This window comes from Canis lupus, chromosome 33 (genome assembly GCF_048164855.1).
Source record: "Canis lupus baileyi chromosome 33, mCanLup2.hap1, whole genome shotgun sequence".
Taxonomy (NCBI): Eukaryota; Metazoa; Chordata; class Mammalia; order Carnivora; family Canidae; genus Canis; species Canis lupus.
The window spans coordinates 5906606-5923747 of NC_132870.1; the positions used below are offsets into that span (position 1 = coordinate 5906606).

The 17142-nt window shown below is 35.8% G+C and overlaps 1 protein-coding gene across 20 annotated transcripts in view; it reads right to left on the minus strand.

The window, feature by feature from the left end:
* RASGEF1B (RasGEF domain family member 1B) overlaps positions 1-17142 on the minus strand; it is a 545064-nt gene that overhangs the window by 306919 nt on the left and 221003 nt on the right. For 10 of the 20 annotated variants that reach the window (XM_072809882.1, XM_072809877.1, XM_072809881.1 and 7 more), the window contains one exon: positions 16571-16723. The exons of the other annotated variants lie outside the window; for them this stretch is intronic. The gene's annotated coding sequence lies outside the window, so the exon portion shown is untranslated. The remainder of the gene's footprint in view (positions 1-16570; positions 16724-17142) is intronic. 20 annotated transcript variants of the gene reach the window in all.

Below are 17142 nucleotides of genomic sequence, written 5' to 3' on the forward strand. Positions count from 1 at the left end.
GCTAACTGCAAACTCATGTGCTTTACAAATCGCTTCACCCTTTTTGTCTCCTAAGTGGTAAGGCAAGGATGCTATCGGCATCCTGCAACTAAAAAATTGCTACCCTCCATTGGCAAATGCCTTGATTTTTTTTTTTTTTCTACTTGCTTGGAAGAAGTGGCATTGTTTGTTTGTTTGTTTGTTTGTTTAAATAGGGGCAATGCTCAATGGTGCAATTCCTGACAGAATGAAAATAACTTATTCATGTGTAGCCTGGAAGAAAATCTATGTATTATTAGAAATGTCTGCTAATTGAAGCAAAAGAAATTTTTTTTAGCAGATGTGAATTCTATCAAATTGTGCAGCCTAATTATTCTCTGCACTTTGAAGAAGTGCAAAGGTCAAAAGGCTAATATGTAACTTAATCAGGAAATTATGTAAATTAGCCCAAATCAAGCACATCACATAACCCCTATAATCAGTAAAATATGTAGTTCACTAGCAAATCAAGTGAAAGTTCCAGCTATTTAATCAGTAAAAATAGAAAGAGGAGGAAAACCCAGAACATTGGTAGATGTTATAACTCAGGCAAATCTGATTTTAACACGCCAATAAGAAAATAAAATATAATACTGGAAAAGGAACATGTACTTGAGAAATACATGATGATTCGCAGTAAATCACTAAAACATAAGCACCATGGCAGAAGGATGCTTTATGTTCACTGCTGTATTCTCATATCTAGAACAATAAGTTACAACAGGTCTTCAGTAAACAGTTATGAATGAATATTAAGTTAATCACTGGGTCAAAAATATTATGGTAAAAACATGACAATGCAGATTTGAAATGAGAAAACAAAGCTACATGTTATAACTTCACATATTTCTTCCTTTACTTTATATTCAGTATATTAGCAATCTTCCACTCTGCCAAAAAAAAAAAAGCCCTAGAAGAAATAGCACTGAAATTAAAGTACCTTTATTTAAAATATCAACAATAATGAATTTTTTGTGCTTATAAAAATACTCATAGTAAAGACAATCCTGCTTTCTTTTAACTCAGGTAATATTTGTAATATTTGGAAACATGGTATGTTATTATCTACACATATGTTATGTTATTATCTACTTTTCAGAGATGAGAATGAGGCATGAAGAGATGGAGTTATTTGTCAAGAGTCACTATGAAATAAAACTCAAATACAACTGAATTTCAGAGAAAGAGTCTATTTCAAAGTCATATTTTATTATCACCAAATATTTTCCTTATCATTTCTTGCATTAATGTCATTTTAAGATGACTTCTTTGTATCTTACATAGTAAAACAAAACAAGAAAAGCTCTGTCACTGTTCGTTACCCCTCAAATCCTGCCACCCTTTGAAAATGCTTTCCTTATATGTTCTCTTAATAAAACATAGTACATATTCAACAGAGGAAACATATACAAGAAAAAATTTTTGTTATATAGCTATTCACATATTTCAGAGGAATTTAAAGCATACTGCACATGCTATGACAAAAATGTGATTGAAAAAAATAGGTGGGTGAGAGAATGAAAGTAGAAAGAGAATGAGGTATGGAAGACAAGATGAAAGCAAAGATTAAGTTACTATATAATATGCAGATGATGAGGTTTGTGCATTTAGTCATTTGCTACTTGTTTCTAAGCTTTCTAGCAACCAAAACAACAGGAAAACACAACCATATCATTTTATATCCTGGAGATAAACCAGCTAAATAAGCCATGAAAAGCTTTCTTGGTACTGAGAACAAAAAGAAATATTTTTCACTGATGCCCATAATAAAGATAGTGCATAATGTTATAAACAACATCTTCAATAACATCTCTCCAATAAACAAAATAATGAGTGGTGCCATGTGGACTTTTTTTTAGACATCCTTCAATAGGAGCTCACTGCCACAGAGCAATTCAATAAAGCAATTGGGACCAGGGTGTGAGGGGTGGTGAGAGCAGCAAATGATGAAATCCAGGCACTGAGATCAGTGGTCTAATCCAGAAATAGACTTTAGCATGTTTAGAGGAGTGGAAAGGCCACAAATTCTTCAACCAATCTCTACAAATGTTGTCTTATGAACTTTTGATAAGAATCAAGGGCTGTGTGTTCAATATTCTATTCTTTGATCAGAACTACTTAATGCTACCAGATCTAAATAAATATCGTGTCATATGCAGGAATCCAGGCAAAATAAACTATGATGCTCCTTATTTATAATTATTAAGAATTTCTGAATCAGTAATAAAAAAATTCCCAAAAGACAAATGTCCAGGAAAAACAGCTTCACAGGCAAATTCTACCAAACATCTAAAGAAGAGTTAATATCCATTTTTCATAAACTATTCCAAAATATAGAAGAGGAAAGAAAACTTCCAAATTCATTCTATGAGACCAGTATCACCCTGATACCAAAACAAGATAAAGACACCACAAAAAAAAAAAAAAAAGAGAACTATAGGCTAGTATCTCTCATGAATATAGATGCAAAAAGCCTCAACAAAATATAAGCAAACTGAATGCAACAATATATTTTTAAAAATCTGGGGCATCTGGGTGGCTCAGTCAGTTAAGCATCTGCCTCTGGCTTGGGTCATGATCCCAGGGTCCTGGAATCAGCCCCACATTGGGCTATCTGCTCAGTGAGGAGTTTGCTTTTCCCTCTGCCCCTTCCCCTGCTTGTACGCTCACTCTCTCTCTCTCTCTCTCAAATAAATAAATAAAATATTTTTTTAAAAAGTCATATACCATGACCAAATGGGATTTATTCCTGGGATGTGAGAGTGGTTTATATTCACAAAACAATCAACATGATATGTCACATCAATAACAGAAAGGATAAAAGCCATATGATCATTTGACTAGATGCCAAAAGAGCATTTGACACATACAACATCCATTCATGATTAAGAAAAAATTATCTAAAAAAAAAAAAAAAAGAAAAGAAAAAATTATCTGCTAAGTAGATCTAGAGAGAACATAATAAAGGTCTTATATGAAAAACCCACAGCCAACATCATACTCAATGATGAAAAACTGAGACCTTTTCCCCTATGGTCAGGGAACAAGATGTCCACTCTCACCACTTCTATTCAATATAGTACTGGAATTCCTAGCCACAGCAATTACACAACATAAAATATATATATATATGACATCCAAACTGGTAAGGAAGAAGTAAAACTCACTATTTGCTGATGACATACACTATATATAGAAAACCCTAATGACTCCATCAAAAAACTACTAGAACTAATAAATGAATTCAGTAAAATCACAGGACATACAATTAATGTACAGAAATCTGTACAATTAGGAAAGCAATTGCACCAAAACCAATAAAATATCTAGAAATAAACTTAACCAAAGAGGTGAAAGATCTGAACTCTGAAAACTATAAAACAGTGATAAAAGAAATTCAAGGTAATGCAAAAAAAAAAAATGGAAAGACATTCCATATTCATGCATTGGAAGAACAAATATTATTAAAATGTCTATATGACCCAAAGCAATCTAGACATTTAATGCAATCTCTAAACAGCATTATTCACAGAACTAGAACAAACAATTCTAAAGTCTGTATGTAACCACAAAGAGATTCCAAATAGCCAAGGCAATCTTAAAAAGGAAAAGCAAAGCTAGAGGCATCACAATTCTAGACTTCAAGTTATATTACAAAACTGTAGAAATCAAAATAGTACTGACAGAAAAATAGACACATAAATGAATAGAAAAGAACAGAGACACCAGACATAAACCCATGATTACATGGTCAATTAATATTCAACAAAGGAGGCAAGAACATGTAATGGGAAAAAGACAGTCTCTTCAACAAATAGTGCTGGGAAAACTGAATATCTACATGCAAAAGAATAAAACTGGATCACTCTCTAACACCATACACAAAAATAAACTAAAAATGGATTAAAGACCTAAATGTGACACCTAACGCCATAATAATCTTAGAAAAGAATACAGACAGTAACTTCTGATGTCAAAGAAGTTACATCAGCCATACCAACTTCTTACTAGACACATCTCCAGAGACAAGGGGAAAAACGCAAAAATAAACTATTGAGGCTACATCAAAATAAAAAGCTTCTGCACAGCAAAGGAAACAATCAACAAACAGGCTACCCACTGATTGGGAGAATATATTTGCAAATGGCATATCCAATAAAGGGTTAGTATCAAAATATATAAAGAACTTATAAAATTCAACACCAAAAAACAAATAATCTGACTAAAAATGGGCAGAAGAAATGAAAAGACATTTCTCCAAAGAAGACATCAAGCTGGCCAACAGACACAGGAAAAGATGTTCAACATCACTAATCAGGGAAATGTAAATCAAAACCACAATGAGATATCACCTCACACCTGTCAGAATGGCTAAAATCAAACACACAAGAAATAAGGGTTATTGAGGATGTGGAGAAAAAGGAACCCTCATACACTATTGGTGGGAATGGAAATTGGTGCAGCCACTGTGGAAAATAGTATGGAGATAGATAGATAGATAGATAGATAGATAGATAGATAGATAGAATGAACTACTCTATGATCCAGGAATCACACTACTGGGTATTTACCCTACAAAAACACTATTTCAAAGGGTTACATGGACCCCTATGCTTATTGCAGCAGTATTACAATAGCCAAACTATGCAAGTAGCACAAGTATCCATCAATAGATGAATGGATAAAGAAGTGGCATATATATACAATGGAATATTAGCCATAAAAAAAGAATGAAATCTTGCTATTTGCAATAACATAGATGGAGCTAGAGAATATAATGCTAAGTGAAGAAGTCAGAGGAAGACAAATATCATATGGTCTCACTCATATGTGGAAAGAAAAAGAAAAGGAGAGAGAAAGAGACACACACCAAGAAACACTCTTAACTATACAGAACAAACTGATGGTTACCCGAGGGGAAGTGGGTCAGGGGATGGGCAAAACAGGTGATAGGGATTAAAACTTATCATGATAAATAAAAACAAAAATTAAATAGAAAAATATGGTACATAAAAAATGCATTAAAAAACTGAAAAAAAATATTAAGAATTTCAAGATTGCTATAGCAGAATATTAAATCAAGCACAAGGCACTTCTGAAAGTGAAGTCACATACCTGTGAAACCAGCTCTGCCCACATGTCCATATGTCCTTCCTTCTAAAGGAGCTTCCCTCTTCCCATGGGAAAATTCAAGATTCTCCCAGTCTAACTCAGAGATGAATCAACAATCATAACATGCAGAGCTCACTGACCCAAACATGGCAAATTTTAAGCCTGAATAATTATAAAAATAGACATTATTCAAATGCCTAGCTTGGCCATTTGAAAATATATATGTATAAGAACCTATAAAATGTTTATCCTTGAGCAATGAAACTTCCTTGTACATACTCGAAAATTAACTGCTTCCAAAGTATATTCTGGATAACCAAACAAGACGCTTTTCTAAATAAGTTATTTATAATCCAGTTAGTATTAGAAGATGCCTACCCTACCATGATGACTATTTTTTAGTTATCTTTCATTCCTTCCGTCTGGCAAGGAATAGATAGCAGAGCTCATTGCTTATTGGGGTCCTTCATAGATAATGCCCAGAGCCAATGCATTTGTAAGTAAGAGGATGTAGGATCTTTTATTCTCTTTAAGGTAAGGAGGATGTATCTAGCACATTCAAAACAGGAATCAAGTCATTAAGGCAGAAGTTCAAAAGAGAAGATGCACCCTATCTATGGTATATGAATGTGGGAGTAATACCCTAATTTTCTTTCCTCTCATGCTTTCTTAAGGAGTATATCCCACCCATAGGAGCAGCCCTACCAGCTCCTATCACCTGACCCAGTTGGTGAGTGTTAGGATGTATGAGGAGAAGGATGAGGATGCATTATTATTATCATAGGACATATACATCCTAGGATACAGGATACATTATACTCTTGTCAAATGGCTTAAACAAAGAATTTCTTAACTCTTTAATTTCAAGAAGCCCAGAGTTAGGGCACACTCTGGGTTAATTCACTGACTCTAAGAGGTCATCAAAAACTCAGGACTTCTCTCTCTTTTCAGACTCCAGGAGAAAATGGATTCCTGTATTCTAATACGACCCCTTTATGGTCATATTACAGTAGAGCTTCTGTCTGAGCTTCAAATGTAGTATAACCAACTGTCCTAGTTTCCCTGAGATTGAAGGACTTCTGGGACCTAGGATTTTCAGTGCTAAAAACTGGGACCATTAGTCACCTAATTTCAATAACAGAAGCTATACAAAATTCATAAAACTCCTCCCATATCTAGTGTTTAGAATAAAAGTTTGAAAGATGACCAACAAAATTTATATACCTACAAACTACCTTATATTCTTACTTCCAGACTTCACTATGGTTTTAAGGTACTAAATATTGGTTACATTCAGTCCAGTTTTATACATGTATAAAACTCATAATGGCAGTTCAATAGGTATTGAGAAAATAAGTCCAAAATGAGTACCATTATCCCTAACACAGGGGAGCGGCTTTCCTAAATAAAATGTACCATTATGTTGAAGACAAAAAACATTCTCTGAGATGAAAAGAAACAACCCTAAAGAGGCCCATGACCTGAAAGCATCCTTTCACACAGTAAGAGTTACCCTTGGTGTGATTTAAGCTCTGCTGAGGCTGTGTTGACTTATGAATAAAGTAATCATGATTAATAATACATTGCCTTTCCTCATGAAATAGGATAAAAGGCCTCTTGCCTTAAACAACCACAAGGAGCAAAATATGACATTAAGCAATGATAGTTAAGCTGTCCTGAGAAATACCCTAAATGTGTACTACAAAATGACAAGAAAATGGGATTCAACAATCAGAGGCTCTAAAGCCATATTTTCTCCCTGTCTCTAAAAGCACAGTCAGGGATGTGACAAAACAAAACTCATTCTCTTTCCCTGCAGATATTAAAGGACATCTTGTGTGTAGCTATGGCAGAAAAGACATACCAAGATAAAGAACAGCAAAACCAAATTCACCTGAGACTTTGGGCAAACTAGTGGAGACCCATTAGATTCAGTAATAATATCATAAAAAAGCCCAGGCCTTAGCCTATCTATTATTTTACATCAAAATTAGCATGGTATTCAAATTTCCTTTTTCCTTTTTAATGGAAAGCAACTCTGATCTCATTAGGTCCACTCTTCCTCTCAAGAGTTCATACCTCCTAGTTAGGACACAGCTCATTGATGACAATTTTATTCATCTTCATGGACTCTTCCCCACCTAAAAATGCAGCATATTGGGCCCCAAGAAATATGTGTTGGACAAACATGTGAAGGAAGTGAACAAAGGTGAAAGAAAACACTACTTGGATAAAAGAGGTTGCTAATACCAAAATTTAAACTTGGGTGTCAAAATTTCAAATAAAAATTAATAAGAAAATATCTGTGTATCAAGATATGTGTGTGTGTATATATATATCTATATTTGCATTTATATGTGAATATATACATTTCTTCACCTCTTTAGTTAAAGGATAGGAGACATTTGATAAAAGGAAGACAACACAAATTAATACGCTAAGATTTTTAATGGTAAACAGGAGAGGAAAAGTAAATATTCAAAATATAACAAGAAGGCCAAGAGGTTGTCATTGAGTGAAAAGAACCATGATCTTCCTGACAAACAAAACTAAGAGGAAAAAGTGGTAAGTCATATAAATCATTCTGATCTGAGAAGAGGAAACATACTACTTTCCCAAGGGAGATAAAGCTTTTCCTAGAACTAAACTCAGATAGAAAATTCCCATGTAAGGAGGGAGCAGGGATCACTCAATGATGTAATGGACAATAACCTTACAATTTCAGGGTAAATGCAGAAACATCGGAAAAGATGATACCTGATGAGGTTGAAGCAACAGGTAAAACACTTTACCTACCAAGAAAAAAATTAAGTTCACATAACTTGACCCATAAATAAGTATACAGAATCAGAAAGCAATAAAGGAAATACTCAATCTTGCATAGAATTTGACAGATTTTTTTCTGTATACTAGTAAAAATGTACAATAATAGTAAAAAGTAATATAGACAAACACATTTACACACATTTACTATAAATCTGATTCTGGAATAAGTCCTTTACCAATATTATCTCATCAGCATTTACAATAACAATATCAAGAAAGTATTTCTGATGTTCACTAAGAAGAAAATTGAGACTATGAAAGGTAAAGAAACTGTCATGCAGCAAAGTCAGAATTAAATCTCAAGATTCCCTGACCCCAAACTATTGTAATCATAACCTCTGAACCATTCTGCTTCCCTTAGTAACACAGTTATTCCTGAAACCCACTCGATTCTTCCTATAAAATACTGGACCAACAAACTCAAATATGCATTTTTTTAAGAGGGAAGATGGAATAACATTTGGAAAGTATATTTAGAAAAGTGATGATTCTATAGCCTTAATATTCTATAATTTACTGTCTAAACTATACTTTGAGTCCATTTTAGAGGACATCATGGCTGAATAAATTACTTGAAGGAATTTGTCATAGATTGGAACTTCCTAGTTAGAATGAGCTTTGAAGCAATTTTGGAAAAGAAAAATCAATTCACCTAGAGCTCTAGGCAGCTTATTAGTTGAACTGTTATGCAAAGGGCTGATTACAAAGTTCCATTCAGAAAAGGACTCAGCGTCTATAAAATTTTAATCATTTCTCTGATAAGAACTAGACTTCACATATGTCCTCCAATCTCTAACCAATGCTATGCTTCAAAGCAATGTTGATCCCCCAAATCTGGGCAGCCCAGGTGGCTCAGCAGTTTAGTGCCGCCTTCGGCCCAGGGTGTGATCCCAGAGACCGTGATTGAGTCCCACGTCGGGCTCCCTGCATGGAGCCTGCTTCTCCCTCTGCCTGTGTCTCTGCCTCTCTCTCTCTGTCTGTGTCTCATGAATAAGTAAATAAAATCTTAAAAAAAAAAAAAATGCCAAATCTCCCACCGGGATGAACTATACTATGGTTGGGAGTTTCTTCCCTTCCCCAAAGTAGTGAGTCTGTAGTAAGATATAATCTCTATATTCATAATTAACTTTTCTTTTTTTCCAGGTTTATTGAGATATAATTAACATATAATTTTGTTTAAGATGTCCAATGTGTTGACTTGATACATTTATCTGTTGTGAAATGGTTACCACAAGAGGATTAGCTAACAAAACCATCACTTCAAATGATTACCATTGCTTTTTAGTGATGAGCACATCTAAGATCTACCCTATTAACAACTTCCAAATATATGACACAGTATTATTAATTATAATTACCATGCTGTACATTAGATCTCCAGAACTTATTATCTTACAACTGAAAGTTTATACTCTTTGACCAATATCTCCCCATTTCACCCACCTTCCAGCCCTGGCAACCACCGTTCTATTCTCTGCTTCTATGTATTTGGCTGTTTTAGATTCCACAAATAAGTGATACTATACAGTATTTATCTTCCTCTGTCTGTAAATATGTATAATGCCCTCAAGGTCTACCCATGTTATTATAATAACAGATTTCCTTTCTTCCCATGGCTAAATAATATTCCATTTGTTATATATGCTACATTTTCTTTATCCATTTATCTATCCATCTATGAATACTTAGGTTGTTTCCATATCTTGGATATGGTAAACAATGTGCTTCAATGAACATGGGGGTACAGATATGTCTTCAACTTCCTGATTTTGTTTCCTTTAGATAAATACCCAGAAGTATGACTGCTGGATCACATGATAGTTCTATTTTTAATTTTTTTAGAAACCTCCATACTATTTTCCATAGTGGCTGTACTGATTTACATTCCCATCAACAATGCACAAAGGTTTCCTTTTCTCTACATCCCTGCCAACACTTATCTTTTATCTTTTGATAATAATCATTCCAACAGGTGTGAGGTGATAGATATCTCATTGTGATTTTGATTTGCATTTCCCTGATGATTAGCGATATTTTCATGTACCTGTTGGCCATCTATGTCTATGCCTGCTCACTAGCCATCTGCCAAAGCTCACCCTCACCACCATCAGGACTGTGTGCAGAAAGCCAGTCACAGGGTGAGGGGGTGTGTGAATTGGGCAGAGAGAGTGCTAGAGGGTGCCTCTGGGCCAACTGGAGAGATCTGTGGGTGAGATATGCCCAGCAGTTTGTGGGAGGGCTTCTTGATGGAGTCCACGATACAATTAGTAGGATCCATAACCCTTTAATATCCTCTGAGAATCCTGTCTGCCACTCTTCTAGCCACTTCCCACACCCCTACTTGTTCAGCATGTGACCTAGTATTGTGGATGAGGTGAGAGAGAAATGAGCCTCTTGGGCAGCATCCTGCACAGCTGGAAAAGCCAGGCACCCACTGACACCCTCTCACTTTCTCCCAGCAGAAGAAATCATGGCTGAGAAGATCTCTCTTGGCACTGAAATGTGCTGCCTTGGGGCGGGGGTTGGGGGGGTGGGGGAGACATTAGTAAATTCATACTGTATCTGTTACCCCCTCCAATGCATCTAATCTCCTATTTTTTTCCTCCAACAATAATTCTCTCCCTTTATCTAATGTGAGTGGATTTGGGGTTACTCTCTCTGACAATACTGATTCCAGGGATGAACCAAAAGAGGAGTAACTCCAAAGAAAGATTAAATCACAACCCTCTAAGTTAGAAGCATTACCAATATTTCCCCCGATTTGTCTTACAATGTTATTCCAAAGAAATATTTATATACTGATGGAAACCGTACTCTATATACTTACTGAAGACATACTATCTACATCAAATTTAGAAATCAGATAGTACAGGTGATAATACAGATATATGGTTCCCACTGGATGTTCCTTGATCTCTTCACTTTTTCTCTGATTTCTTCTGTGTGAGAGGGATGACTGTTCAGAAATCTGGGGTCTCTTGGTCACAGAATTTGAAGCCACTAGAAAGTTAAACCCTGAACTATATATAAGCCCCCAATGTTTTCAATTATCAAATTACTGGCTGTTAGATCTAGTCCACTTCGTGCACTGTCAGGATGTAAAATTATAACTGCAACTGTAGTGGTTAAGTATATGTGTCACATATAGCCACAGAGAGCATCCTCTCCCAGTCTTCTCTCTGCAGGAGGTAGCATGGATAATAGAAATGACTAATGGGCTGGAGATGGCACGAGGTGCCACTTGACTTCATTATTAACTGTAGAGCAAAAAGTGACAAAAATTTAAAATTTTAAAATTCCCTTACTATTCTGGATAGCTAAAAAGGCTGTCAACTGCCATTGTAGCTAACAAATATTGTCTTTAATAATGTGCATATTTTCAAATGCTGAGAAGCATATAGAACAAAACAAAACTCCTATCCCTTGGATAAACCTTGACGCTTTGAAATGAGAAAAGTATTACAGAAACAGAGATATACATTGGAATTGCTTGTTTGTCAGGTTTTCTGCTATTGCAAATACTGCTGCAGCTTGTATGTGAACATATATATGTATGATATATACGTGCATATATACACATACGTGTATGTGTATCATCATTACACACACATACATATACACATCACATATACACCCTTCAAGATAAAATATTTTCCCTCTGTGGTAAAATCTGGTCTTCTACTTAATTCACAGGGAAAAGTGCAATTAACAAAGCTACCATATGCTAATAGTCTTTGGAATGAAAGCCATTTATTCTGCAAATGCAGAGAATCACCATTAGTTCTAATTCTTAAGGATTTAATGGTTTCTTTTTTCTTTGAAAAGTGTTGTTATCAAGTCTTGTTCTCGGGAAAGAAGTACAATAAGCCCTTCCCCCTATGTCCTAACTTTTTCATGCTTTTACCTATATTCTTAGATTTACTAGTTTGTCAAGCTTTTCTATTTTTCAGGAGAAAATATTAACAGTAAAAGTAGAAACAATACTCATTCCATTTCCATACTAAAACAACACCTTGTGGCATGCTTGTGTATTTAATGGGAAAAAAAAAACAGGTCTCTTTTAGAATTTTTCATCAGGGCATCTAGTCCATCTGAAAAAGCAGCACTCCATCAATACTCAGAGGCATGTTTACCTATAAATCATATTTGTGCATGCATGTTTATCTCAATCAATAGATATACAGAATACACAGTCTATTTTTTTCATGAGCTTGGTTGTTGACTCCTAAAGCAAAAGTCAGTTTGTAATCACTAATACTCCACCTCTAAGTGTGAGAAAACACACACTTTTAATAAGGACTCATCCAGCTTTTGCATTACATACTTAGAAGACCCCAGACCTTCTATTACAGCTATAAGACCTTGAAACTGAACTTCAAAAGTTGTTAACTTGGTTCCATCTACTAGTAGTATATCTCACAACACATTCATTATGATATTCCACAGTGCATTACTTGTGAATTATGAAAATAGGGAAAAGGAAAATCACTTCCACAAGGTTTTCTCACCAAGAAAATATTAAGTACACCTCCAAATTAGTTTGGCCCTCTTACACACTGCCTGGTTGCCATGAGTTACCACTTTCTCTGATGCAGTCATCCCTGGAAGAAGAATGTAAGACACAAATGAAGGGAACTACTCCTGACTATAAAAGAATGATAAATGCAAATAGATTCCAGTACAAAATCATTTTTAAACCATAGCAAGGGCACAAAACTTTTATTTCATTTCTTTATTTATTTTCTTTTTTGGGGGCAAAATTTGCCATTGCAATTTTAGCTGTTCTACCAGAAACATTTTTTTTACTGAATCTTTACAAAAATGCATTCAACCACTGTCATTCTTTTCTTTTCCTTTTTTTTTTTTTCCGTCATTCTTTTCTGTCAAGGAAAAGAGACTGTTAGTTGAACACAAGAACTTTCCACATGAAATTAATTGCTCTAGAAAAAGAGAAGTTGAAATAACAATAATTTTGTTACTAATACTGCATTGTCCTGAATATGTGTGTTTGTGCGGGTGTATGTGTCTATTAATAACAAGAGAAGAAACATTTGATAGGTACATAGAGGGACTTGGAATCCAGGACCTGTTCAATTTAAAGGAAATCTAAAAAGCTTCTAAACTTGCAAAATAAAATGCAAGCTGCCTGTCCACATATCAAACAACTTCACTCCATAGCTCTATAAGTGATAACATTTTTTTTTTTTTAAGGAGGGAATACCAACCTTTATTTACACTTGAGTTCAAGGTCACAGCCATCTTAAACAGCATAGCAAAATAGGGGAAAAAGCACAGATCTTGGGACTCAGGTCCAGCACAAGCATAGTAACTGTGTGACAACAGGCAAATGTTATCTTCAGTTTCTGCAGCAAAGTGGGGAGAGCCTCACCGGAGCTGCCCACAGCTGCTCCAGCTGCCTTGGCCCTAGGCCCTGCCCTGGGGCGCTCAGCCAGCCAGAGTGGGCTCTGCAGGGCTTGCTCTGCTGGGCAGGGCAGGACTCAGTGACTTACTTAATGGCACTGGGTAGGGGCTGATTTTCCCCCCAAATATTGCATAAATTGGTATGTTAATATTTTTATTTGGTTCTTATGAAGATTCTCAAATGACAGCAGGGGATTCTAAAAATTAGAAAAAGTTTTCTTTGCTATTTTTTTAAGATGTTGATCTCCAACAAATTCTTTTCCTTTTTTTTCAAGATTTTATTTATTTATTCATGAGAGACACAGAGAGAGAGAGAGGCAGAGACATAGACAGAGGGAGAATCAGGCTCCATGCGGGGAGCCCAACGCGGAAACTCGATCCCAGGACTCCAGGATCACACTCTGGGCCGAAGGCAGGAGCTAAACCGCTGAGCCACCCAGGCATCCTTTCTTTGCTTTTAAAATCATCTGAAGTACCATATCTCAAAAGTCAGTACTGTTAATATTCATTGCATTTGCATTCAGTGACTAAAATTAGATGAGAATTCTTTGAACTCTTGATACATATTGTCAAACTGACCTTTAGAAAGGCTACCCCAATTTACTTTGTCACCACTAGTGTATCAAAATGTCCATTTCAATGAGCCACTAGGAATATTAAAGAATATGCTCACAATAAGATGTTAAAATTTATTTTATTTTGCCAAATCCTTTGATTTAATTCAAGTAGCACCAAATATTTTCTGTAAATGGCCAGACAGGGAATATTTTAGGCTTCTCCGGCCTTACAGTCTATCACAAGAAACCAACTCTGATGCTATAGCTTAAGAGAAGCCATAGCCAATTTGAAAACAAATGAGCAAACTGTGTTCCAATAAAGCTTTATTTACAAAAACAGGTAGCTGGGCCATAGTATGCCAACTTCTCTTAAAATTCTATGTAGTCATTTTTAAAACCAATCTTGGCAATTCTCAGAAAGAAAATATACAGAGAATTGTGTGTGTGTGGGGGGGGTGTTCTTATTGTAATATCTATAAACAAGTTGATTCATCTCAAGAGGACAAAAAAATAAAAGAGCACCTTAAAACTAACAGTGTAGAGACTAATATTCCCAAATCTTATCCATCATCATCATCATCATCATCATCATCATCATCATTGCTAAACTCTTACAGTACTTTACAGCTTACAAAGGATTTCTCATTCATGATCTCATTTGATCTTCAAATACTATAAAGTAGCTCTGATTATCACAGTTTTACATATGGGGATTCTGAGGCTCAATTTACTAGCTGCGAAACTCAAGGCCAGAGGTGGCTTCATTACCTCCGTTGCTGTTTTAAGTTATGCCAACCAGAAAGTCAGCACTGAAAATTCCTCTGACAGAGTGAACCCAGCCAAGTAAAATTCCTCTGACAGAGTGCACACATATCTTACCTCAGCTTTTCAGGTAAATTGCTTGTTTTCTCTTTAAGACCTCAAGATTTTGTCAGCAGGAATGGGTGGTAATTAGTAAGATAAGAGATTGATCTTGTATTCTTGTCTGCTAATGTCTTTTTCAGGCCAGAAATTGCCCCTTTGGCACTAAGCTAGAAAGTATTAAGCAACTATAAATATCTAGGCAAAAGATTTAAAAATAAATTCACAAGAAAGAAAATCTATGATGAGGGAGATTGTGAACTATATTTGAAGATATATTCACAAACTCTGAGTTTATGCAGTGGTGGAGTCAGTCTTCTATTCAGATAATCCAAATAGCAAAAGAGAATTGCAATTTTTTCCCTTCAAAGAATAAAAGATGCCGGCATGGGTGCTAAAACATATTGAAAAGAAATGGGTAATTTTGCCTTAACTGGAGTCAGTGTTATTCTGTGACCACAAAGAACATTCTGCTGATTTTGACAATTTTTCTCTTCTAATCCAAGTGTCTGAGTCCAATGCACAGTCCTTAGGTAGACACAAATCAGAGTTAGGTATAGCTCTTGCCCTCCGGGGCATGTTCTCTGAAACTAATCATCCCTCTGCACCTTCGCTGGTAAAGGATTCTTCTGTTCACTGTAGTTAACAGCCAGGTTGGTATACCGCCACATATTTCCCACTTACTCTCTGCTGTTCTCCAGCACTTGAGGCAGGGCCTTTAGAAATCCCTCACAAATTTTTCTTCCCACATTTCCCACAGTTTCTAAACTCAACTTACTATACAGCAGCTACATAGGTATCCTGATGTTGTCTTTTCCTCAAATGCACTAGGCAAGGGAGGTTGTGTTTTGACCAGCCAGCTGCTCTGATGCCACATTTTCAGCTCTACTGTGTGCAGGTGGCTATGCTTTCAAAGTGCACACACTTTACGGACAGTTTACTAAGACAGCACTGCATTTTGGAACAAGAACAAGCCCAGACACAGCCAAGACTATTCACCAGAATAGTGAACAGGGAAGTGCTAAGATTTTCCTTGGAAACAGCCTTGAAAATGTAAACAGAATCCTGCTGCATAAGCAGTATGTGGTCCAGTGATGAGCTAATCCACGAAATGGGCAGAACTAAATTGGAAGGAGAACAAGTTGCAGGAAAGCTGGAATTGGAAATCAGTCTCTAGACGGTAAAGCAACAGTGCCTGGAGTAATTTATAGTTCCAGCTCCTTCCATTAAGTTATGTAACCTCAGCAAGTGAGTTTGGCTCTCTAGGCTGCATCATATCCATTATAAATATGGGGAAGACAATGCATTCTATGATGTTTATGTGAAGATGAAAGGAGAATGAGTGGGGCACCTGGATGGCTCAGTGGTTGAGCATCTGGCTTTGCCTCAGGTCATCATCCTGGGGTCCTAGGATTAAGCACCACATCAGGTTCCCAGCAAGGAGCCTGCTTCTCTCTCTGCCTCTCTCTCTCTCTCTCTCTCTCTCTCTGTGTGTCTCATGAATAAATAAATAAAATCTTAAAAAAAAAGAAAGGAAAATGAGCTTTCTAAACTGGTACAGTATGATACAGTTATGGGTCTTGCCCTACTAGGGATCACGAAAGATGTCATAAATTCTTCTTGTGCAGATTTATCAATATCATTTAGGAGGTACACTGAACATCAACTAGCACTTCAATAGCATCAGCATGAATACCTGGCACATAGCCAGTTCACTTGATTAGAATGGTGACTTAGGCAAGAAGCTATACATTAGGGGGGGGAATAGATTGTACCTATGATTCCAGGGGTGTTGCAGTATACTCCAGAAAGCTGAAATCTCAGAATTTGATGAAAAATACTTAAAAGAATCCATCATCTTGCCCAAGTTTGCATATTCTTCATATAAAGTATTTGATTACCTTCATCTTATACTTATCTCATTGGTCCTAAAACAAACAAACAAACAAACAAAAAATTGATTCTAAATGAAGGAGACTATATGGGGAAAGAATCTGGAAGTACTCTTTTCTGCCCATTATCATATAAAAATATATGATATACTTGTATTGGATTAAATCATACCCAATTACTTTTTTTAAATAGGTCCAACACACTCAAATATTGGTAATTTTGTAAGGTTCAATACAATAGATGAGAGATTGAACTCATACAATGCAAATGACCTTGTCTTCCATGAGTTCACAATCTAATACTTGGTAAAATGTGTCCAACATAATTTACTTCTTACTACAGCTTTTGTTCCAATTCATTAAGTGCTTATTTAAATAAAGCACCTTTTAAATGATTTATAAACTTGTACGTTCAAGAGGGAGTGTTTTCAAGGAAGTAACAGAGTCTATACCAT